Source organism: Lissotriton vulgaris, unplaced genomic scaffold, assembly GCF_964263255.1.
Source record: "Lissotriton vulgaris unplaced genomic scaffold, aLisVul1.2 SCAFFOLD_1851, whole genome shotgun sequence".
NCBI classification, from domain to species: Eukaryota; Metazoa; Chordata; class Amphibia; order Caudata; family Salamandridae; genus Lissotriton; species Lissotriton vulgaris.
Window position 1 is genome coordinate 452,647 of NW_028240813.1, and position 24,086 is coordinate 476,732.

Consider the following 24,086-nt stretch of genomic DNA (forward strand, 5'->3'; position numbering starts at 1 on the left):
TCCCTACTTTTCAAGTGACTGCAAATGAAGTCATTTCCGGCACTTTTTGGCTGGTGCAAGGTAACAAAAACACATGACAACTTTTAATAAAAATCATTGGTCTCTTTGTTAACGCGCACTGTCAAACATGGGGCTTTCACACGTCAGGTAAACATGATAACCAATACACAACAGAAGCAGATGTAGATTGCTTATCAATGCCGGGATAGAACAGTTGTGAATTGAGTAGAAGAAGGGCCCCTGAATTGATACTTATTATATACAGCCTGTAAGATAATGAAAAATGCAGGCTAGGAAAGGAGATGCAAATATCAATGTATTAGAAAAATACATAAAGAGGAGTGATTTGCTTTTATTCATTCAAGGCTAGAAAAAATCAACATACTATTGCAAGCATTCATACACCACCAAATAGAAATAAACAATTCTGACATTAAACGTAAAGGTGACGATGCATTTGTATCATCACCTTGAGAAGGGTCACCGAGGAATTGAGCCCAGGGCTTCTGCACTTAAACACCAGAAACACTCCACTAAACTAAGATGCCTGTTGGTGCCAACAATTCCCAAAGTTAATGCGTGTTCTAGGTGAGCAATGAACAGAATGCAGGGCTCTTTTCAAAGCAAGGTCTGTGAATCAACAGATACATCCACATGCCAATTACTTTAGTGTTTTTAAGAGAATTCACTTTCTTGGAACGAGTCTGCATGAAACCATCTTCAGGGCCTGGACAATTTCATGGCAAAACGGCACCTCTCAACATTGCAGCCAAGACAATATAACAACTGTTTCTGCCCGGTTTCGAACCGGGGACCTTTCGCGTGTGAGGCGAACGTGATAACCACTACACTACAGAAACAGATGTCTACAGTTGATTCTTCTGTGATGAAACTTCTCAAAACAGGCTATTCCAAGGGCCTCTGGTTTTAGATTTCTTTCATGCAACCTTCCCAGACAGCCCTAGCTGAACGCTTGTATATGCCATGCAAGTTCAGCATTTTTGCAAAATGCTTAAAGAGAAATGTTTCCTATTTGCTCAGGCAGGGCAAGGTTAATAGCATGAGACTCTAGCAAATATTCATCCTGAAATGCATACTGCAATACTACTTTAAAAAAGCACCAATGAAAGGGCTCGTCCGGGATTTGAACCCGGGACCTCTCGCACCCAAAGCGAGAATCATACCCCTAGACCAACGAGCCTTCGAAAGGCCCGCACCTCTGAAAAGCTAATACCAGCTCTAAGCACGCAATGAAGATCATGCTGGGGACTTTTTCATGCTTGGTCTGTGAATATACATGAAATTCAGTGTCAACTTACCCTTTCTCAAATGATATCACTATCATTTATAAGTGTCCCCTTTTATTTTGTCCCAGCATTGGACACGTCTTACAGAAAGTCAGCACTTATTTATCTATTTCTGCATTGGCTAGACCCTAAAGAGAAAGGATAAAAAGCTGTTCATAGCAACATAAGAAACACATGTTGCATTTTCTCTCAAATGCTTATTCCCTTTGTGCAAATCGGAATGCCAAGATGAATAACTGGGCCACAGATTCTGGCTAATTATCTTTCAATTGAATGCAAGTAGCAATAAAAACGGCCTAATGCAGGACTAAAGCATTCCTTGCAAGCCTCTAACATCATAACATAACTGAGCTGCTGGTAGCAAGCTAAGCAATACCTTCCCAAAATGAGAAGTACATGTGCTAATCCGCTCAATCAGCGCTCGATCAGGCGAGATATAGAAAAGGTGGAAAGGGTCCAAATGGCTGTCCCTTCCTTTTTAGTGTGGGTCCTTCTGACTATCATAGGATTGCTTGTAAGAGTGGCCAGGGTCAGAGAAAAAACTTTCAACCCTTCTTAGTGTTCTATCCAGAAGCAGGCATTTTCTGGGCCTTTAATTTCAGGCTTTTCCCAGCAGTCTCTGTTCTGCCTATGTAAATTAACAAAAGCAGTGCTTATTCATCACTTACTCTAATGTCCTTACTGTCCAGAAAGCTCTGCCTAAGTATGCTTTTTTTCTTTTTCAGTGAAATTCTAAATGTTTTTTCCGCCCAGTCTATGGCAGTAGAATGCTGCTTATGATGCCACATTTTGTTGAATCACCAAGGTACAACTACAGAGGAATATATGAGTCTGAACGACATGGAACTCTTAGCTAACACATCACAATGTGTGATGCTTGCCAACCAAGCACTAGATTCTGGAGCGCTGATGATCAGAACATTCTGCTCCTGAAGGAAAGGAAAGACAGCTTGATGGAAAATAAAGTCTCAGTTTATAGTAACGCTCTCTCTCTCCCAATATCTATCTATCTATCTATCTATCTATCTATCTATCTATCTATCTATCTATCTATCTATCTATCTATCTATCTATCTATCTATCTATCTATCTATCTATCTATCTATCTATCTATCTATCTATCTATCTATCTATCTATCTATCTATCTATCTATCTATCTATCTATCTATCTTTATATATGGATACCTGCGTACACATACATATAGATATGCCATGCATTCCTTTAGATTTGTTCCAACCTCTTACCATTTATTTGAGAATCCCTACTTTTCAAGTGACTGCAAATGAAGTCATTTCCGGCACTTTTTGGCCGGTGCAAGGTAACAAAAACACATGACAACTTTTAATAAAAATCATTGGTCTCTTTGTTAACGCGCACTGTCAAACATGGGGCTTTCACACGTCAGGTAAACATGATAACCAATACACAACAGAAGCAGATGTAGATTGCTTATCAATGCCGGGATAGAACAGTTGTGAATTGAGTAGAAGAAGGGCCCCTGAATTGATACTTATTATATACAGCCTGTAAGATAATGAAAAATGCAGGCTAGGAAAGGAGATGCAAATATCAATGTATTAGAAAAATACATAAAGAGGAGTGATTTGCTTTTATTCATTCAAGGCTAGAAAAAATCAACATACTATTGCAAGCATTCATACACCACCAAATAGAAATAAACAATTCTGACATTAAACGTAAAGGTGACGATGCATTTGTATCATCACCTTGAGAAGGGTCACCGAGGAATTGAGCCCAGGGCTTCTGCACTTAAACACCAGAAACACTCCACTAAACTAAGATGCCTGTTGGTGCCAACAATTCCCAAAGTTAATGCGTGTTCTAGGTGAGCAATGAACAGAATGCAGGGCTCTTTTCAAAGCGAGGTCTGTGAATCAACAGATACATCCACATGCCAATTACTTTAGTGTTTTTAAGAGAATTCACTTTCTTGGAACGAGTCTGCATGAAACCATCTTCAGGGCCTGGACAATTTCATGGCAAAACGGCACCTCTCAACATTGCAGCCAAGACAATATAACAACTGTTTCTGCCCGGTTTCGAACCGGGGACCTTTCGCGTGTGAGGCGAATGTGATAACCACTACACTACAGAAACAGATGTCTACAGTTGATTCTTCTGTGATGAAACTTCTCAAAACAGGCTATTCCAAGGGCCTCTGGTTTTAGATTTCTTTCATGCAACCTTCCCAGACAGCCCTAGCTGAACGCTTGTATATGCCATGCAAGTTCAGCATTTTTGCAAAATGCTTAAAGAGAAATGTTTCCTATTTGCTCAGGCAGGGCAAGGTTAAAAGCATGAGACTCTAGCAAATATTCATCCACTACTGCAAAGAGAAAATTGATATTGGCTTTGAAATGCATACTGCAATACTACTTTAAAAAAGCACCAATGAAAGGGCTCGTCCGGGATTTGAACCCGGGACCTCTCGCACCCAAAGCGAGAATCATACCCCTAGACCAACGAGCCTTCGAAAGGCCCGCACCTCTGAAAAGCTAATACCAGCTCTAAGCACGCAATGAAGATCATGCTGGGGACTTTTTCATGCTTGGTCTGTGAATATACATGAAATTCAGTGTCAACTTACCCTTTCTCAAATGATATCACTATCATTTATAAGTGTCCCCTTTTATTTTGTCCCAGCATTGGACACGTCTTACAGAAAGTCAGCACTTATTTATCTATTTCTGCATTGGCTAGACCCTAAAGAGAAAGAATAAAAAGCTGTTCATAGCAACATAAGAAACACATGTTGCATTTTCTCTCAAATGCTTATTCCCTTTGTGCAAATCGGAATGCCAAGGTGAATACCTGGGCCACAGATTCTGGCTAATTATCTTTCCCTTGAATGCAAGTAGCAATAAAAACGGCCTAATGCAGGACTAAAGCATTCCATGCAAGCCTCTAACATCATAACATAACTGAGCTGCTGGTAGCAAGCTAAGCAATACCTTCCCAAAATGAGAAGTACATGTGCTAATCCGCTCAATCAGCGCTCGATCAGGCTCGATCAGGCGAGATATAGAAAAGGTGGAAAGGGTCCAAATGGCTGTCCCTTCCTTTTTAGGGTGGGTCCTTCTGACTATCATAGGATTGCTTGTAAGAGTGGCCAGGGTCAGAGAAAAAACTTTCAACCCTTCTTAGTGTTCTATCCAGAAGCAGGCATTTTCTGGGCCTTTAATTTCAGGCTTTTCCCAGCAGTCTCTGTTCTGCCTATGTAAATTAACAAAAGCAGTGCTTATTCATCACTTACTCTAATGTCCTTACTGTCCAGAAAGCTCTGCCTAAGTATGCTTTTTTTCTTTTTCAGTGAAATTCTAAATGTTTTTTCTGCCCAGTCTATGGCAGTAGAATGCTGCTTATGATGCCACATTTTGTTGAATCACCAAGGTACAACTACAGAGGAATATATGAGTCTGAACGACATGGAACTCTTAGCTAACACATCACAATGTGTGATGCTTGCCAACCAAGCACTAGATTCTGGAGCGCTGATGATCAGAACATTCTGCTCCTGAAGGAAAGGAAAGACAGCTTGATGGAAAATAAAGTCTCAGTTTATAGTAACGCTCTCTCTCTCCCAATATCTATCTATCTATCTATCTATCTATCTATCTATCTATCTATCTATCTATCTATCTATCTATCTATCTATCTATCTATCTATCTATCTATCTATCTATCTATCTATCTATCTATCTATCTATCTATCTATCTATCTATCTATCTATCTATCTATCTATCTATCTATCTATCTTATATATGGATACCTGCGTACACATACATATAGATATGCCATGCATTCCTTTAGATTTGTTCCAACCTCTTACCATTTATTTGAGAATCCCTACTTTTCAAGTGACTGCAAATGAAGTCATTTCCGGCACTTTTTGGCCGGTGCAAGGTAACAAAAACACATGACAACTTTTAATAAAAATCATTGGTCTCTTTGTTAACGCGCACTGTCAAACATGGGGCTTTCACACGTCAGGTAAACATGATAACCAATACACAACAGAAGCAGATGTAGATTGCTTATCAATGCCGGGATAGAACAGTTGTGAATTGAGTAGAAGAAGGGCCCCTGAATTGATACTTATTATATACAGCCTGTAAGATAATGAAAAATGCAGGCTAGGAAAGGAGATGCAAATATCAATGTATTAGAAAAATACATAAAGAGGAGTGATTTGCTTTTATTCATTCAAGGCTAGAAAAAATCAACATACTATTGCAAGCATTCATACACCACCAAATAGAAATAAACAATTCTGACATTAAACGTAAAGGTGACGATGCATTTGTATCATCACCTTGAGAAGGGTCACCGAGGAATTGAGCCCAGGGCTTCTGCACTTAAACACCAGAAACACTCCACTAAACTAAGATGCCTGTTGGTGCCAACAATTCCCAAAGTTAATGCGTGTTCTAGGTGAGCAATGAACAGAATGCAGGGCTCTTTTCAAAGCGAGGTCTGTGAATCAACAGATACATCCACATGCCAATTACTTTAGTGTTTTTAAGAGAATTCACTTTCTTGGAACGAGTCTGCATGAAACCATCTTCAGGGCCTGGACAATTTCATGGCAAAACGGCACCTCTCAACATTGCAGCCAAGACAATATAACAACTGTTTCTGCCCGGTTTCGAACCGGGGACCTTTCGCGTGTGAGGCGAACGTGATAACCACTACACTACAGAAACAGATGTCTACAGTTGATTCTTCTGTGATGAAACTTCTCAAAACAGGCTATTCCAAGGGCCTCTGGTTTTAGATTTCTTTCATGCAACCTTCCCAGACAGCCCTAGCTGAACGCTTGTATATGCCATGCAAGTTCAGCATTTTTGCAAAATGCTTAAAGAGAAATGTTTCCTATTTGCTCAGGCAGGGCAAGGTTAAAAGCATGAGACTCTAGCAAATATTCATCCACTACTGCAAAGAGAAAATTGATATTGGCTTTGAAATGCATACTGCAATACTACTTTAAAAAAGCACCAATGAAAGGGCTCGTCCGTCCGGGATTTGAACCCGGGACCTCTCGCACCCAAAGCGAGAATCATACCCCTAGACCAACGAGCCTTCGAAAGGCCCGCACCTCTGAAAAGCTAATACCAGCTCTAAGCACGCAATGAAGATCATGCTGGGGACTTTTTCATGCTTGGTCTGTGAATATACATGAAATTCAGTGTCAACTTACCCTTTCTCAAATGATATCACTATCATTTATAAGTGTCCCTTTTTATTTTGTCCCAGCATTGGACACGTCTTACAGAAAGTCAGCACTTATTTATCTATTTCTGCATTGGCTAGACCCTAAAGAGAAAGAATAAAAAGCTGTTCATAGCAACATAAGAAACACATGTTGCATTTTCTCTCAAATGCTTATTCCCTTTGTGCAAATCGGAATGCCAAGGTGAATAACTGGGCCACAGATTCTGGCTAATTATCTTTCCCTTGAATGCAAGTAGCAATAAAAACGGCCTAATGCAGGACTAAAGCATTCCATGCAAGCCTCTAACATCATAACATAACTGAGCTGCTGGTAGCAAGCTAAGCAATACCTTCCCAAAATGAGAAGTACATGTGCTAATCCGCTCAATCAGCGCTCGATCAGGCTCGATCAGGCGAGATATAGAAAAGGTGGAAAGGGTCCAAATGGCTGTCCCTTCCTTTTTAGGGTGGGTCCTTCTGACTATCATAGGATTGCTTGTAAGAGTGGCCAGGGTCAGAGAAAAAACTTTCAACCCTTCTTAGTGTTCTATCCAGAAGCAGGCATTTTCTGGGCCTTTAATTTCAGGCTTTTCCCAGCAGTCTCTGTTCTGCCTATGTAAATTAACAAAAGCAGTGCTTATTCATCACTTACTCTAATGTCCTTACTGTCCAGAAAGCTCTGCCTAAGTATGCTTTTTTTCTTTTTCAGTGAAATTCTAAATGTTTTTTCTGCCCAGTCTATGGCAGTAGAATGCTGCTTATGATGCCACATTTTGTTGAATCACCAAGGTACAACTACAGAGGAATATATGAGTCTGAACGACATGGAACTCTTAGCTAACACATCACAATGTGTGATGCTTGCCAACCAAGCACTAGATTCTGGAGCGCTGATGATCAGAACATTCTGCTCCTGAAGGAAAGGAAAGACAGCTTGATGGAAAATAAAGTCTCAGTTTATAGTAACGCTCTCTCTCTCCCAATATCTATCTATCTATCTATCTATCTATCTATCTATCTATCTATCTATCTATCTATCTATCTATCTATCTATCTATCTATCTATCTATCTATCTATCTATCTATCTATCTATCTATCTATCTATCTATCTATCTATCTATCTATCTATCTATCTATCTATCTATCTATCTATCTTTATATATGGATACCTGCGTACACATACATATAGATATGCCATGCATTCCTTTAGATTTGTTCCAACCTCTTACCATTTATTTGAGAATCCCTACTTTTCAAGTGACTGCAAATGAAGTCATTTCCGGCACTTTTTGGCCGGTGCAAGGTAACAAAAACACATGACAACTTTTAATAAAAATCATTGGTCTCTTTGTTAACGCGCACTGTCAAACATGGGGCTTTCACACGTCAGGTAAACATGATAACCAATACACAACAGAAGCAGATGTAGATTGCTTATCAATGCCGGGATAGAACAGTTGTGAATTGAGTAGAAGAAGGGCCCCTGAATTGATACTTATTATATACAGCCTGTAAGATAATGAAAAATGCAGGCTAGGAAAGGAGATGCAAATATCAATGTATTAGAAAAATACATAAAGAGGAGTGATTTGCTTTTATTCATTCAAGGCTAGAAAAAATCAACATACTATTGCAAGCATTCATACACCACCAAATAGAAATAAACAATTCTGACATTAAACGTAAAGGTGACGATGCATTTGTATCATCACCTTGAGAAGGGTCACCGAGGAATTGAGCCCAGGGCTTCTGCACTTAAACACCAGAAACACTCCACTAAACTAAGATGCCTGTTGGTGCCAACAATTCCCAAAGTTAATGCGTGTTCTAGGTGAGCAATGAACAGAATGCAGGGCTCTTTTCAAAGCGAGGTCTGTGAATCAACAGATACATCCACATGCCAATTACTTTAGTGTTTTTAAGAGAATTCACTTTCTTGGAACGAGTCTGCATGAAACCATCTTCAGGGCCTGGACAATTTCATGGCAAAACGGCACCTCTCAACATTGCAGCCAAGACAATATAACAACTGTTTCTGCCCGGTTTCGAACCGGGGACCTTTCGCGTGTGAGGCGAATGTGATAACCACTACACTACAGAAACAGATGTCTACAGTTGATTCTTCTGTGATGAAACTTCTCAAAACAGGCTATTCCAAGGGCCTCTGGTTTTAGATTTCTTTCATGCAACCTTCCCAGACAGCCCTAGCTGAACGCTTGTATATGCCATGCAAGTTCAGCATTTTTGCAAAATGCTTAAAGAGAAATGTTTCCTATTTGCTCAGGCAGGGCAAGGTTAAAAGCATGAGACTCTAGCAAATATTCATCCACTACTGCAAAGAGAAAATTGATATTGGCTTTGAAATGCATACTGCAATACTACTTTAAAAAAGCACCAATGAAAGGGCTCGTCCGGGATTTGAACCCGGGACCTCTCGCACCCAAAGCGAGAATCATACCCCTAGACCAACGAGCCTTCGAAAGGCCCGCACCTCTGAAAAGCTAATACCAGCTCTAAGCACGCAATGAAGATCATGCTGGGGACTTTTTCATGCTTGGTCTGTGAATATACATGAAATTCAGTGTCAACTTACCCTTTCTCAAATGATATCACTATCATTTATAAGTGTCCCCTTTTATTTTGTCCCAGCATTGGACACGTCTTACAGAAAGTCAGCACTTATTTATCTATTTCTGCATTGGCTAGACCCTAAAGAGAAAGAATAAAAAGCTGTTCATAGCAACATAAGAAACACATGTTGCATTTTCTCTCAAATGCTTATTCCCTTTGTGCAAATCGGAATGCCAAGGTGAATACCTGGGCCACAGATTCTGGCTAATTATCTTTCCCTTGAATGCAAGTAGCAATAAAAACGGCCTAATGCAGGACTAAAGCATTCCATGCAAGCCTCTAACATCATAACATAACTGAGCTGCTGGTAGCAAGCTAAGCAATACCTTCCCAAAATGAGAAGTACATGTGCTAATCCGCTCAATCAGCGCTCGATCAGGCTCGATCAGGCGAGATATAGAAAAGGTGGAAAGGGTCCAAATGGCTGTCCCTTCCTTTTTAGGGTGGGTCCTTCTGACTATCATAGGATTGCTTGTAAGAGTGGCCAGGGTCAGAGAAAAAACTTTCAACCCTTCTTAGTGTTCTATCCAGAAGCAGGCATTTTCTGGGCCTTTAATTTCAGGCTTTTCCCAGCAGTCTCTGTTCTGCCTATGTAAATTAACAAAAGCAGTGCTTATTCATCACTTACTCTAATGTCCTTACTGTCCAGAAAGCTCTGCCTAAGTATGCTTTTTTTCTTTTTCAGTGAAATTCTAAATGTTTTTTCTGCCCAGTCTATGGCAGTAGAATGCTGCTTATGATGCCACATTTTGTTGAATCACCAAGGTACAACTACAGAGGAATATATGAGTCTGAACGACATGGAACTCTTAGCTAACACATCACAATGTGTGATGCTTGCCAACCAAGCACTAGATTCTGGAGCGCTGATGATCAGAACATTCTGCTCCTGAAGGAAAGGAAAGACAGCTTGATGGAAAATAAAGTCTCAGTTTATAGTAACGCTCTCTCTCTCCCAATATCTATCTATCTATCTATCTATCTATCTATCTATCTATCTATCTATCTATCTATCTATCTATCTATCTATCTATCTATCTATCTATCTATCTATCTATCTATCTATCTATCTATCTATCTATCTATCTATCTATCTATCTATCTATCTATCTATCTTTATATATGGATACCTGCGTACACATACATATAGATATGCCATGCATTCCTTTAGATTTGTTCCAACCTCTTACCATTTATTTGAGAATCCCTACTTTTCAAGTGACTGCAAATGAAGTCATTTCCGGCACTTTTTGGCCGGTGCAAGGTAACAAAAACACATGACAACTTTTAATAAAAATCATTGGTCTCTTTGTTAACGCGCACTGTCAAACATGGGGCTTTCACACGTCAGGTAAACATGATAACCAATACACAACAGAAGCAGATGTAGATTGCTTATCAATGCCGGGATAGAACAGTTGTGAATTGAGTAGAAGAAGGGCCCCTGAAATGATACTTATTATATACAGCCTGTAAGATAATGAAAAATGCAGGCTAGGAAAGGAGATGCAAATATCAATGTATTAGAAAAATACATAAAGAGGAGTGATTTGCTTTTATTCATTCAAGGCTAGAAAAAATCAACATACTATTGCAAGCATTCATACACCACCAAATAGAAATAAACAATTCTGACATTAAACGTAAAGGTGACGATGCATTTGTATCATCACCTTGAGAAGGGTCACCGAGGAATTGAGCCCAGGGCTTCTGCACTTAAACACCAGAAACACTCCACTAAACTAAGATGCCTGTTGGTGCCAACAATTCCCAAAGTTAATGCGTGTTCTAGGTGAGCAATGAACAGAATGCAGGGCTCTTTTCAAAGCGAGGTCTGTGAATCAACAGATACATCCACATGCCAATTACTTTAGTGTTTTTAAGAGAATTCACTTTCTTGGAACGAGTCTGCATGAAACCATCTTCAGGGCCTGGACAATTTCATGGCAAAACGGCACCTCTCAACATTGCAGCCAAGACAATATAACAACTGTTTCTGCCCGGTTTCGAACCGGGGACCTTTCGCGTGTGAGGCGAACGTGATAACCACTACACTACAGAAACAGATGTCTACAGTTGATTCTTCTGTGATGAAACTTCTCAAAACAGGCTATTCCAAGGGCCTCTGGTTTTAGATTTCTTTCATGCAACCTTCCCAGACAGCCCTAGCTGAACGCTTGTATATGCCATGCAAGTTCAGCATTTTTGCAAAATGCTTAAAGAGAAATGTTTCCTATTTGCTCAGGCAGGGCAAGGTTAATAGCATGAGACTCTAGCAAATATTCATCCACTACTGCAAAGAGAAAATTGATATTGGCTTTGAAATGCATACTGCAATACTACTTTAAAAAAGCACCAATGAAAGGGCTCGTCCGGGATTTGAACCCGGGACCTCTCGCACCCAAAGCGAGAATCATACCCCTAGACCAACGAGCCTTCGAAAGGCCCGCACCTCTGAAAAGCTAATACCAGCTCTAAGCACGCAATGAAGATCATGCTGGGGACTTTTTCATGCTTGGTCTGTGAATATACATGAAATTCAGTGTCAACTTACCCTTTCTCAAATGATATCACTATCATTTATAAGTGTCCCTTTTTATTTTGTCCCAGCATTGGACACGTCTTACAGAAAGTCAGCACTTATTTATCTATTTCTGCATTGGCTAGACCCTAAAGAGAAAGAATAAAAAGCTGTTCATAGCAACATAAGAAACACATGTTGCATTTTCTCTCAAATGCTTATTCCCTTTGTGCAAATCGGAATGCCAAGGTGAATAACTGGGCCACAGATTCTGGCTAATTATCTTTCCCTTGAATGCAAGTAGCAATAAAAACGGCCTAATGCAGGACTAAAGCATTCCATGCAAGCCTCTAACATCATAACATAACTGAGCTGCTGGTAGCAAGCTAAGCAATACCTTCCCAAAATGAGAAGTACATGTGCTAATCCGCTCAATCAGCGCTCGATCAGGCTCGATCAGGCGAGATATAGAAAAGGTGGAAAGGGTCCAAATGGCTGTCCCTTCCTTTTTAGGGTGGGTCCTTCTGACTATCATAGGATTGCTTGTAAGAGTGGCCAGGGTCAGAGAAAAAACTTTCAACCCTTCTTAGTGTTCTATCCAGAAGCAGGCATTTTCTGGGCCTTTAATTTCAGGCTTTTCCCAGCAGTCTCTGTTCTGCCTATGTAAATTAACAAAAGCAGTGCTTATTCATCACTTACTCTAATGTCCTTACTGTCCAGAAAGCTCTGCCTAAGTATGCTTTTTTTCTTTTTCAGTGAAATTCTAAATGTTTTTTCTGCCCAGTCTATGGCAGTAGAATGCTGCTTATGATGCCACATTTTGTTGAATCACCAAGGTACAACTACAGAGGAATATATGAGTCTGAACGACATGGAACTCTTAGCTAACACATCACAATGTGTGATGCTTGCCAACCAAGCACTAGATTCTGGAGCGCTGATGATCAGAACATTCTGCTCCTGAAGGAAAGGAAAGACAGCTTGATGGAAAATAAAGTCTCAGTTTATAGTAACGCTCTCTCTCTCCCAATATCTATCTATCTATCTATCTATCTATCTATCTATCTATCTATCTATCTATCTATCTATCTATCTATCTATCTATCTATCTATCTATCTATCTATCTATCTATCTATCTATCTATCTATCTATCTATCTATCTATCTATCTATCTTTATATATGGATACCTGCGTACACATACATATAGATATGCCATGCATTCCTTTAGATTTGTTCCAACCTCTTACCATTTATTTGAGAATCCCTACTTTTCAAGTGACTGCAAATGAAGTCATTTCCGGCACTTTTTGGCCGGTGCAAGGTAACAAAAACACATGACAACTTTTAATAAAAATCATTGGTCTCTTTGTTAACGCGCACTGTCAAACATGGGGCTTTCACACGTCAGGTAAACATGATAACCAATACACAACAGAAGCAGATGTAGATTGCTTATCAATGCCGGGATAGAACAGTTGTGAATTGAGTAGAAGAAGGGCCCCTGAATTGATACTTATTATATACAGCCTGTAAGATAATGAAAAATGCAGGCTAGGAAAGGAGATGCAAATATCAATGTATTAGAAAAATACATAAAGAGAAGTGATTTGCTTTTATTCATTCAAGGCTAGAAAAAATCAACATACTATTGCAAGCATTCATACACCACCAAATAGAAATAAACAATTCTGACATTAAACGTAAAGGTGACGATGCATTTGTATCATCACCTTGAGAAGGGTCACCGAGGAATTGAGCCCAGGGCTTCTGCACTTAAACACCAGAAACACTCCACTAAACTAAGATGCCTGTTGGTGCCAACAATTCCCAAAGTTAATGCGTGTTCTAGGTGAGCAATGAACAGAATGCAGGGCTCTTTTCAAAGCGAGGTCTGTGAATCAACAGATACATCCACATGCCAATTACTTTAGTGTTTTTAAGAGAATTCACTTTCTTGGAACGAGTCTGCATGAAACCATCTTCAGGGCCTGGACAATTTCATGGCAAAACGGCACCTCTCAACATTGCAGCCAAGACAATATAACAACTGTTTCTGCCCGGTTTCGAACCGGGGACCTTTCGCGTGTGAGGCGAACGTGATAACCACTACACTACAGAAACAGATGTCTACAGTTGATTCTTCTGTGATGAAACTTCTCAAAACAGGCTATTCCAAGGGCCTCTGGTTTTAGATTTCTTTCATGCAACCTTCCCAGACAGCCCTAGCTGAACGCTTGTATATGCCATGCAAGTTCAGCATTTTTGCAAAATGCTTAAAGAGAAATGTTTCCTATTTGCTCAGGCAGGGCAAGGTTAAAAGCATGAGACTCTAGCAAATATTCATCCACTACTGCAAAGAGAAAATTGATATTGGCTTTGAAATGCATACTGCAATACTACTTTAAAAAAGCACCAATGAAAGGGCTCGTCCGGGATTTGAACCCGGGACCTCTCGCACCCAAAGCGAGAATCATACCCCTAGACCAACGAGCCTTCGAAAGGCCCGCACCTCTGAAAAGCTAATACCAGCTCTAAGCACGCAATGAAGATCATGCTGGGGACTTTTTCATGCTTGGTCTGTGAATATACATGAAATTCAGTGTCAACTTACCCTTTCTCAAATGATATCACTATCATTTATAAGTGTCCCTTTTTATTTTGTCCCAGCATTGGACACGTCTTACAGAAAGTCAGCACTTATTTATCTATTTCTGCATTGGCTAGACCCTAAAGAGAAAGAATAAAAAGCTGTTCATAGCAACATAAGAAACACATGTTGCATTTTCTCTCAAATGCTTATTCCCTTTGTGCAAATCGGAATGCCAAGGTGAATAACTGGGCCACAGATTCTGGCTAATTATCTTTCCCTTGAATGCAAGTAGCAATAAAAACGGCCTAATGCAGGACTAAAGCATTCCATGCAAGCCTCTAACATCATAACATAACTGAGCTGCTGGTAGCAAGCTAAGCAATACCTTCCCAAAATGAGAAGTACATGTGCTAATCCGCTCAATCAGCGCTCGATCAGGCTCGATCAGGCGAGATATAGAAAAGGTGGAAAGGGTCCAAATGGCTGTCCCTTCCTTTTTAGGGTGGGTCCTTCTGACTATCATAGGATTGCTTGTAAGAGTGGCCAGGGTCAGAGAAAAAACTTTCAACCCTTCTTAGTGTTCTATCCAGAAGCAGGCATTTTCTGGGCCTTTAATTTCAGGCTTTTCCCAGCAGTCTCTGTTCTGCCTATGTAAATTAACAAAAGCAGTGCTTATTCATCACTTACTCTAATGTCCTTACTGTCCAGAAAGCTCTGCCTAAGTATGCTTTTTTTCTTTTTCAGTGAAATTCTAAATGTTTTTTCTGCCCAGTCTATGGCAGTAGAATGCTGCTTATGATGCCACATTTTGTTGAATCACCAAGGTACAACTACAGAGGAATATATGAGTCTGAACGACATGGAACTCTTAGCTAACACATCACAATGTGTGATGCTTGCCAACCAAGCACTAGATTCTGGAGCGCTGATGATCAGAACATTCTGCTCCTGAAGGAAAGGAAAGACAGCTTGATGGAAAATAAAGTCTCAGTTTATAGTAACGCTCTCTCTCTCCCAATATCTATCTATCTATCTATCTATCTATCTATCTATCTATCTATCTATCTATCTATCTATCTATCTATCTATCTATCTATCTATCTATCTATCTATCTATCTATCTATCTATCTATCTATCTATCTATCTTTATATATGGATACCTGCGTACACATACATATAGATATGCCATGCATTCCTTTAGATTTGTTCCAACCTCTTACCATTTATTTGAGAATCCCTACTTTTCAAGTGACTGCAAATGAAGTCATTTCCGGCACTTTTTGGCCGGTGCAAGGTAACAAAAACACATGACAACTTTTAATAAAAATCATTGGTCTCTTTGTTAACGCGCACTGTCAAACATGGGGCTTTCACACGTCAGGTAAACATGATAACCAATACACAACAGAAGCAGATGTAGATTGCTTATCAATGCCGGGATAGAACAGTTGTGAATTGAGTAGAAGAAGGGCCCCTGAATTGATACTTATTATATACAGCCTGTAAGATAATGAAAAATGCAGGCTAGGAAAGGAGATGCAAATATCAATGTATTAGAAAAATACATAAAGAGGAGTGATTTGCTTTTATTCATTCAAGGCTAGAAAAAATCAACATACTATTGCAAGCATTCATACACCACCAAATAGAAATAAACAATTCTGACATTAAACGTAAAGGTGACGATGCATTTGTATCATCACCTTGAGAAGGGTCACCGAGGAATTGAGCCCAGGGCTTCTGCACTTAAACACCAGAAACACTCCACTAAACTAAGATGCCTGTTGGTGCCAACAATTCCCAAAGTTAATGCGTGTTCTAGGTGAGCAATGAACAGAATGCAGGGCTCTTTTCAAAGCGAGGTCTGTGAATCAACAGATACATCCACATGCCAATTACTTTAGTGTTTTTAAGAGAATTCACTTTCTTGGAACGAGTCTGCATGAAACCATCTTCAGGGCCTGGACAATTTCATGGCAAAACGGCACCTCTCAACATTGCAGCCAAGACAATATAACAACTGTTTCTGCCCGGTTTCGAACCGGGGACCTTTCGCGTGTGAGGCGAACGTGATAACCACTACACTACAGAAACAGATGTCTACAGTTGATTCTTCTGTGATGAAACTTCTCAAAACAGGCTATTCCAAGGGCCTCTGGTTTTAGATTTCTTTCATGCAACCTTCCCAGACAGCCCTAGCTGAACGCTTGTATATGCCATGCAAGTTCAGCATTTTTGCAAAATGCTTAAAGAGAAATGTTTCCTATTTGCTCAGGCAGGGCAAGGTTAAAAGCATGAGACTCTAGCAAATATTCATCCACTACTGCAAAGAGAAAATTGATATTGGCTTTGAAATGCATACTGCAATACTACTTTAAAAAAGCACCAATGAAAGGGCTCGTCCGGGATTTGAACCCGGGACCTCTCGCACCCAAAGCGAGAATCATACCCCTAGACCAACGAGCCTTCGAAAGGCCCGCACCTCTGAAAAGCTAATACCAGCTCTAAGCACGCAATGAAGATCATGCTGGGGACTTTTTCATGCTTGGTCTGTGAATATACATGAAATTCAGTGTCAACTTACCCTTTCTCAAATGATATCACTATCATTTATAAGTGTCCCTTTTTATTTTGTCCCAGCATTGGACACGTCTTACAGAAAGTCAGCACTTATTTATCTATTTCTGCATTGGCTAGACCCTAAAGAGAAAGAATAAAAAGCTGTTCATAGCAACATAAGAAACACATGTTGCATTTTCTCTCAAATGCTTATTCCCTTTGTGCAAATCGGAATGCCAAGGTGAATAACTGGGCCACAGATTCTGGCTAATTATCTTTCCCTTGAATGCAAGTAGCAATAAAAACGGCCTAATGCAGGACTAAAGCATTCCATGCAAGCCTCTAACATCATAACATAACTGAGCTGCTGGTAGCAAGCTAAGCAATACCTTCCCAAAATGAGAAGTACATGTGCTAATCCGCTCAATCAGCGCTCGATCAGGCTCGATCAGGCGAGATATAGAAAAGGTGGAAAGGGTCCAAATGGCTGTCCCTTCCTTTTTAGGGTGGGTCCTTCTGACTATCATAGGATTGCTTGTAAGAGTGGCCAGGGTCAGAGAAAAAACTTTCAACCCTTCTTAGTGTTCTATCCAGAAGCAGGCATTTTCTGGGCCTTTAATTTCAGGCTTTTCCCAGCAGTCTCTGTTCTGCCTATGTAAATTAACAAAAGCAGTGCTTATTCATCACTTACTCTAATGTCCTTACTGTCCAGAAAGCTCTGCCTAAGTATGCTTTTTTTCTTTTTCAGTGAAATTCTAAATGTTTTTTCTGCCCAGTCTATGGCAGTAGAATGCTGCTTATGATGCCACATTTTGTTGAATCACCAAGGTACAACTACAGAGGAATATATGAGTCTGAACGACATGGAACTCTTAGCTAACACATCACAATGTGTGATGCTTGCCAACCAAGCACTGGATTCTGGAGCGCTGATGATCAGAACATTCTGCTCCTGAAGGAAAGGAAAGACAGCTTGATGGAAAATAAAGTCTCAGTTTATATTAACGCTCTCTCTCTCCCAATATCTATCTATCTATCTATCTATCTATCTATCTATCTATCTATCTATCTATCTATCTATCTATCTATCTATCTATCTATCTATCTATCTATCTATCTATCTATCTATCTATCTATCTATCTATCTATCTATCTATCTATCTATCTATCTATCTATCTATCTATCTTTATATATGGATACCTGCGTACACATACATATAGATATGCCATGCATTCCTTTAGATTTGTTCCAACCTCTTACCATTTATTTGAGAATCCCTACTTTTCAAGTGACTGCAAATGAAGTCATTTCCGGCACTTTTTGGCTGGTGCAAGGTAACAAAAACACATGACAACTTTTAATAAAAATCATTGGTCTCTTTGTTAACGCGCACTGTCAAACATGGGGCTTTCACACGTCAGGTAAACATGATAACCAATACACAACAGAAGCAGATGTAGATTGCTTATCAATGCCGGGATAGAACAGTTGTGAATTGAGTAGAAGAAGGGCCCCTGAATTGATACTTATTATATACAGCCTGTAAGATAATGAAAAATGCAGGCTAGGAAAGGAGATGCAAATATCAATGTATTAGAAAAATACATAAAGAGGAGTGATTTGCTTTTATTCATTCAAGGCTAGAAAAAATCAACATACTATTGCAAGCATTCATACACCACCAAATAGAAATAAACAATTCTGACATTAAACGTAAAGGTGACGATGCATTTGTATCATCACCTTGAGAAGGGTCACCGAGGAATTGAGCCCAGGGCTTCTGCACTTAAACACCAGAAACACTCCACTAAACTAAGATGCCTGTTGGTGCCAACAATTCCCAAAGTTAATGCGTGTTCTAGGTGAGCAATGAACAGAATGCAGGGCTCTTTTCAAAGCGAGGTCTGTGAATCAACAGATACATCCACATGCCAATTACTTTAGTGTTTTTAAGAGAATTCACTTTCTTGGAACGAGTCTGCATGAAACCATCTTCAGGGCCTGGACAATTTCATGGCAAAACGGCACCTCTCAACATTGCAGCCAAGACAATATAACAACTGTTTCTGCCCGGTTTCGAACCGGGGACCTTTCGCGTGTGAGGCGAACGTGATAACCACTACACTACAGAAACAGATGTCTACAGTTGATTCTTCTGTGATGAAACTTCTCAAAACAGGCTATTCCAAGGGCCTCTGGTTTTAGATTTCTTTCATGCAACCTTCCCAGACAGCCCTAGCTGAACGCTTGTATATGCCATGCAAGTTCAGCATTTTTGCAAAATGCTTAAAGAGAAATGTTTCCTATTTGCTCAGGCAGGGCAAGGTTAATAGCATGAGACTCTAGCAAATATTCATCCACTACTGCAAAGAGAAAATTGATATTGGCTTTGAAATGCATACTGCAATACTACTTTAAAAAAGCACCAATGAAAGGGCTCGTCCGGGATTTGAACCCGGGACCTCTCGCACCCAAAGCGAGAATCATACCCCTAGACCAACGAGCCTTCGAAAGGCCCGCACCTCTGAAAAGCTAATACCAGCTCTAAGCACGCAATGAAGATCATGCTGGGGACTTTTTCATGCTTGGTCTGTGAATATACATGAAATTCAGTGTCAACTTACCCTTTCTCAAATGATATCACTATCATTTATAAGTGTCCCCTTTTATTTTGTCCCAGCATTGGACACGTCTTACAGAAAGTCAGCACTTATTTATCTATTTCTGCATTGGCTAGACCCTAAAGAGAAAGGATAAAAAGCTGTTCATAGCAACATAAGAAACACATGTTGCATTTTCTCTCAAATGCTTATTCCCTTTGTGCAAATCGGAATGCCAAGATGAATAACTGGGCCACAGATTCTGGCTAATTATCTTTCAATTGAATGCAAGTAGCAATAAAAACGGCCTAATGCAGGACTAAAGCATTCCTTGCAAGCCTCTAACATCATAACATAACTGAGCTGCTGGTAGCAAGCTAAGCAATACCTTCCCAAAATGAGAAGTACATGTGCTAATCCGCTCAATCAGCGCTCGATCAGGCGAGATATAGAAAAGGTGGAAAGGGTCCAAATGGCTGTCCCTTCCTTTTTAGTGTGGGTCCTTCTGACTATCATAGGATTGCTTGTAAGAGTGGCCAGGGTCAGAGAAAAAACTTTCAACCCTTCTTAGTGTTCTATCCAGAAGCAGGCATTTTCTGGGCCTTTAATTTCAGGCTTTTCCCAGCAGTCTCTGTTCTGCCTATGTAAATTAACAAAAGCAGTGCTTATTCATCACTTACTCTAATGTCCTTACTGTCCAGAAAGCTCTGCCTAAGTATGCTTTTTTTCTTTTTCAGTGAAATTCTAAATGTTTTTTCCGCCCAGTCTATGGCAGTAGAATGCTGCTTATGATGCCACATTTTGTTGAATCACCAAGGTACAACTACAGAGGAATATATGAGTCTGAACGACATGGAACTCTTAGCTAACACATCACAATGTGTGATGCTTGCCAACCAAGCACTAGATTCTGGAGCGCTGATGATCAGAACATTCTGCTCCTGAAGGAAAGGAAAGACAGCTTGATGGAAAATAAAGTCTCAGTTTATAGTAACGCTCTCTCTCTCCCAATATCTATCTATCTATCTATCTATCTATCTATCTATCTATCTATCTATCTATCTATCTATCTATCTATCTATCTATCTATCTATCTATCTATCTATCTATCTATCTATCTATCTATCTATCTATCTATCTATCTATCTATCTATCTATCTATCTATCTATCTATCTATCTATCTATCTATCTATCTTTATATATGGATACCTGCGTACACATACATATAGATATGCCATGCATTCCTTTAGATTTGTTCCAACCTCTTACCATTTATTTGAGAATCCCTACTTTTCAAGTGACTGCAAATGAAGTCATTTCCGGCACTTTTTGGCCGGTGCAAGGTAACAAAAACACATGACAACTTTTAATAAAAATCATTGGTCTCTTTGTTAACGCGCACTGTCAAACATGGGGCTTTCACACGTCAGGTAAACATGATAACCAATACACAACAGAAGCAGATGTAGATTGCTTATCAATGCCGGGATAGAACAGTTGTGAATTGAGTAGAAGAAGGGCCCCTGAAATGATACTTATTATATACAGCCTGTAAGATAATGAAAAATGCAGGCTAGGAAAGGAGATGCAAATATCAATGTATTAGAAAAATACATAAAGAGGAGTGATTTGCTTTTATTCATTCAAGGCTAGAAAAAATCAACATACTATTGCAAGCATTCATACACCACCAAATAGAAATAAACAATTCTGACATTAAACGTAAAGGTGACGATGCATTTGTATCATCACCTTGAGAAGGGTCACCGAGGAATTGAGCCCAGGGCTTCTGCACTTAAACACCAGAAACACTCCACTAAACTAAGATGCCTGTTGGTGCCAACAATTCCCAAAGTTAATGCGTGTTCTAGGTGAGCAATGAACAGAATGCAGGGCTCTTTTCAAAGCGAGGTCTGTGAATCAACAGATACATCCACATGCCAATTACTTTAGTGTTTTTAAGAGAATTCACTTTCTTGGAACGAGTCTGCATGAAACCATCTTCAGGGCCTGGACAATTTCATGGCAAAACGGCACCTCTCAACATTGCAGCCAAGACAATATAACAACTGTTTCTGCCCGGTTTCGAACCGGGGACCTTTCGCGTGTGAGGCGAACGTGATAACCACTACACTACAGAAACAGATGTCTACAGTTGATTCTTCTGTGATGAAACTTCTCAAAACAGGCTATTCCAAGGGCCTCTGGTTTTAGATTTCTTTCATGCAACCTTCCCAGACAGCCCTAGCTGAACGCTTGTATATGCCATGCAAGTTCAGCATTTTTGCAAAATGCTTAAAGAGAAATGTTTCCTATTTGCTCAGGCAGGGCAAGGTTAATAGCATGAGACTCTAGCAAATATTCATCCACTACTGCAAAGAGAAAATTGATATTGGCTTTGAAATGCATACTGCAATACTACTTTAAAAAAGCACCAATGAAAGGGCTCGTCCGGGATTTGAACCCGGGACCTCTCGCACCCAAAGCGAGAATCATACCCCTAGACCAACGAGCCTTCGAAAGGCCCGCACCTCTGAAAAGCTAATACCAGCTCTAAGCACGCAATGAAGATCATGCTGGGGACTTTTTCATGCTTGGTCTGTGAATATACATGAAATTCAGTGTCAACTTACCCTTTCTCAAATGATATCACTATCATTTATAAGTGTCCCTTTTTATTTTGTCCCAGCATTGGACACGTCTTACAGAAAGTCAGCACTTATTTATCTATTTCTGCATTGGCTAGACCCTAAAGAGAAAGAATAAAAAGCTGTTCATAGCAACATAAGAAACACATGTTGCATTTTCTCTCAAATGCTTATTCCCTTTGTGCAAATCGGAATGCCAAGGTGAATAACTGGGCCACAGATTCTGGCTAATTATCTTTCCCTTGAATGCAAGTAGCAATAAAAACGGCCTAATGCAGGACTAAAGCATTCCATGCAAGCCTCTAACATCATAACATAACTGAGCTGCTGGTAGCAAGCTAAGCAATACCTTCCCAAAATGAGAAGTACATGTGCTAATCCGCTCAATCAGCGCTCGATCAGGCTCGATCAGGCGAGATATAGAAAAGGTGGAAAGGGTCCAAATGGCTGTCCCTTCCTTTTTAGGGTGGGTCCTTCTGACTATCATAGGATTGCTTGTAAGAGTGGCCAGGGTCAGAAAAAAACTTTCAACCCTTCTCAGTGTTCTATCCAGAAGCAGGCATTTTCTGGGCCTTTAATTTCAGGCTTTTCCCAGCAGTCTCTGTTCTGCCTATGTAAATTAACAAAAGCAGTGCTTATTCATCACTTACTCTAATGTCCTTACTGTCCAGAAAGCTCTGCCTAAGTATGCTTTTTTTCTTTTTCAGTGAAATTCTAAATGTTTTTTCCGCCCAGTCTATGGCAGTAGAATGCTGCTTATGATGCCACATTTTGTTGAATCACCAAGGTACAACTACAGAGGAATATATGAGTCTGAACGACATGGAACTCTTAGCTAACACATCACAATGTGTGATGCTTGCCAACCAAGCACTAGATTCTGGAGCGCTGATGATCAGAACATTCTGCTCCTGAAGGAAAGGAAAGACAGCTTGATGGAAAATAAAGTCTCAGTTTATAGTAACGCTCTCTCTCTCCCAATATCTATCTATCTATCTATCTATCTATCTATCTATCTATCTATCTATCTATCTATCTATCTATCTATCTATCTATCTATCTATCTATCTATCTATCTATCTATCTATCTATCTATCTATCTATCTATCTATCTATCTATCTATCTATCTATCTATCTATCTATCTATCTATCTATCTATCTATCTATCTATCTATCTATCTTTATATATGGATACCTGCGTACACATACATATAGATATGCCATGCATTCCTTTAGATTTGTTCCAACCTCTTACCATTTATTTGAGAATCCCTACTTTTCAAGTGACTGCAAATGAAGTCATTTCCGGCACTTTTTGGCCGGTGCAAGGTAACAAAAACACATGACAACTTTTAATAAAAATCATTGGTCTCTTTGTTAACGCGCACTGTCAAACATGGGGCTTTCACACGTCAGGTAAACATGATAACCAATACACAACAGAAGCAGATGTAGATTGCTTATCAATGCCGGGATAGAACAGTTGTGAATTGAGTAGAAGAAGGGCCCCTGAATTGATACTTATTATATACAGCCTGTAAGATAATGAAAAATGCAGGCTAGGAAAGGAGATGCAAATATCAATGTATTAGAAAAATACATAAAGAGGAGTGATTTGCTTTTATTCATTCAAGGCTAGAAAAAATCAACATACTATTGCAAGCATTCATACACCACCAAATAGAAATAAACAATTCTGACATTAAACGTAAAGGTGACGATGCATTTGTATCATCACCTTGAGAAGGGTCACCGAGGAATTGAGCCCAGGGCTTCTGCACTTAAACACCAGAAACACTCCACTAAACTAAGATGCCTGTTGGTGCCAACAATTCCCAAAGTTAATGCGTGTTCTAGGTGAGCAATGAACAGAATGCAGGGCTCTTTTCAAAGCGAGGTCTGTGAATCAACAGATACATCCACATGCCAATTACTTTAGTGTTTTTAAGAGAATTCACTTTCTTGGAACGAGTCTGCATGAAACCATC

At 39.8% G+C, this 24,086-nt stretch overlaps 17 non-coding genes across 17 annotated transcripts; all 17 read right to left on the bottom strand.

The window, feature by feature from the left end:
- Window positions 1-787: 787 nt before the first annotated feature.
- Window positions 788-860, bottom strand: TRNAV-CAC (transfer RNA valine (anticodon CAC)). The gene has a single exon. It is a non-coding gene; the product is annotated as a tRNA-Val (tRNA).
- Window positions 861-1,129: 269 nt separating this feature from the next.
- Window positions 1,130-1,201, bottom strand: TRNAP-UGG (transfer RNA proline (anticodon UGG)). The gene has a single exon. It is a non-coding gene; the product is annotated as a tRNA-Pro (tRNA).
- A 2,153-nt stretch (window positions 1,202-3,354) lies between these two features.
- On the bottom strand, window positions 3,355-3,427 carry TRNAV-CAC (transfer RNA valine (anticodon CAC)). Its single transcript has one exon. It is a non-coding gene; the product is annotated as a tRNA-Val (tRNA).
- A 300-nt stretch (window positions 3,428-3,727) lies between these two features.
- On the bottom strand, window positions 3,728-3,799 carry TRNAP-UGG (transfer RNA proline (anticodon UGG)). Its single transcript has one exon. It is a non-coding gene; the product is annotated as a tRNA-Pro (tRNA).
- A 2,162-nt stretch (window positions 3,800-5,961) lies between these two features.
- TRNAV-CAC (transfer RNA valine (anticodon CAC)) lies at window positions 5,962-6,034 on the bottom strand. The gene has a single exon. It is a non-coding gene; the product is annotated as a tRNA-Val (tRNA).
- Window positions 6,035-8,573: 2,539 nt separating this feature from the next.
- TRNAV-CAC (transfer RNA valine (anticodon CAC)) lies at window positions 8,574-8,646 on the bottom strand. Its single transcript has one exon. It is a non-coding gene; the product is annotated as a tRNA-Val (tRNA).
- A 300-nt stretch (window positions 8,647-8,946) lies between these two features.
- TRNAP-UGG (transfer RNA proline (anticodon UGG)) lies at window positions 8,947-9,018 on the bottom strand. The gene has a single exon. It is a non-coding gene; the product is annotated as a tRNA-Pro (tRNA).
- Window positions 9,019-11,165: 2,147 nt separating this feature from the next.
- Window positions 11,166-11,238, bottom strand: TRNAV-CAC (transfer RNA valine (anticodon CAC)). Its single transcript has one exon. It is a non-coding gene; the product is annotated as a tRNA-Val (tRNA).
- Window positions 11,239-11,538: 300 nt separating this feature from the next.
- TRNAP-UGG (transfer RNA proline (anticodon UGG)) lies at window positions 11,539-11,610 on the bottom strand. Its single transcript has one exon. It is a non-coding gene; the product is annotated as a tRNA-Pro (tRNA).
- Window positions 11,611-13,745: 2,135 nt separating this feature from the next.
- On the bottom strand, window positions 13,746-13,818 carry TRNAV-CAC (transfer RNA valine (anticodon CAC)). Its single transcript has one exon. It is a non-coding gene; the product is annotated as a tRNA-Val (tRNA).
- A 300-nt stretch (window positions 13,819-14,118) lies between these two features.
- TRNAP-UGG (transfer RNA proline (anticodon UGG)) lies at window positions 14,119-14,190 on the bottom strand. Its single transcript has one exon. It is a non-coding gene; the product is annotated as a tRNA-Pro (tRNA).
- Window positions 14,191-16,309: 2,119 nt separating this feature from the next.
- On the bottom strand, window positions 16,310-16,382 carry TRNAV-CAC (transfer RNA valine (anticodon CAC)). The gene has a single exon. It is a non-coding gene; the product is annotated as a tRNA-Val (tRNA).
- A 300-nt stretch (window positions 16,383-16,682) lies between these two features.
- On the bottom strand, window positions 16,683-16,754 carry TRNAP-UGG (transfer RNA proline (anticodon UGG)). The gene has a single exon. It is a non-coding gene; the product is annotated as a tRNA-Pro (tRNA).
- Window positions 16,755-18,909: 2,155 nt separating this feature from the next.
- TRNAV-CAC (transfer RNA valine (anticodon CAC)) lies at window positions 18,910-18,982 on the bottom strand. The gene has a single exon. It is a non-coding gene; the product is annotated as a tRNA-Val (tRNA).
- A 300-nt stretch (window positions 18,983-19,282) lies between these two features.
- On the bottom strand, window positions 19,283-19,354 carry TRNAP-UGG (transfer RNA proline (anticodon UGG)). The gene has a single exon. It is a non-coding gene; the product is annotated as a tRNA-Pro (tRNA).
- Window positions 19,355-21,519: 2,165 nt separating this feature from the next.
- On the bottom strand, window positions 21,520-21,592 carry TRNAV-CAC (transfer RNA valine (anticodon CAC)). The gene has a single exon. It is a non-coding gene; the product is annotated as a tRNA-Val (tRNA).
- Window positions 21,593-21,892: 300 nt separating this feature from the next.
- Window positions 21,893-21,964, bottom strand: TRNAP-UGG (transfer RNA proline (anticodon UGG)). The gene has a single exon. It is a non-coding gene; the product is annotated as a tRNA-Pro (tRNA).
- Window positions 21,965-24,086: the final 2,122 nt, after the last annotated feature.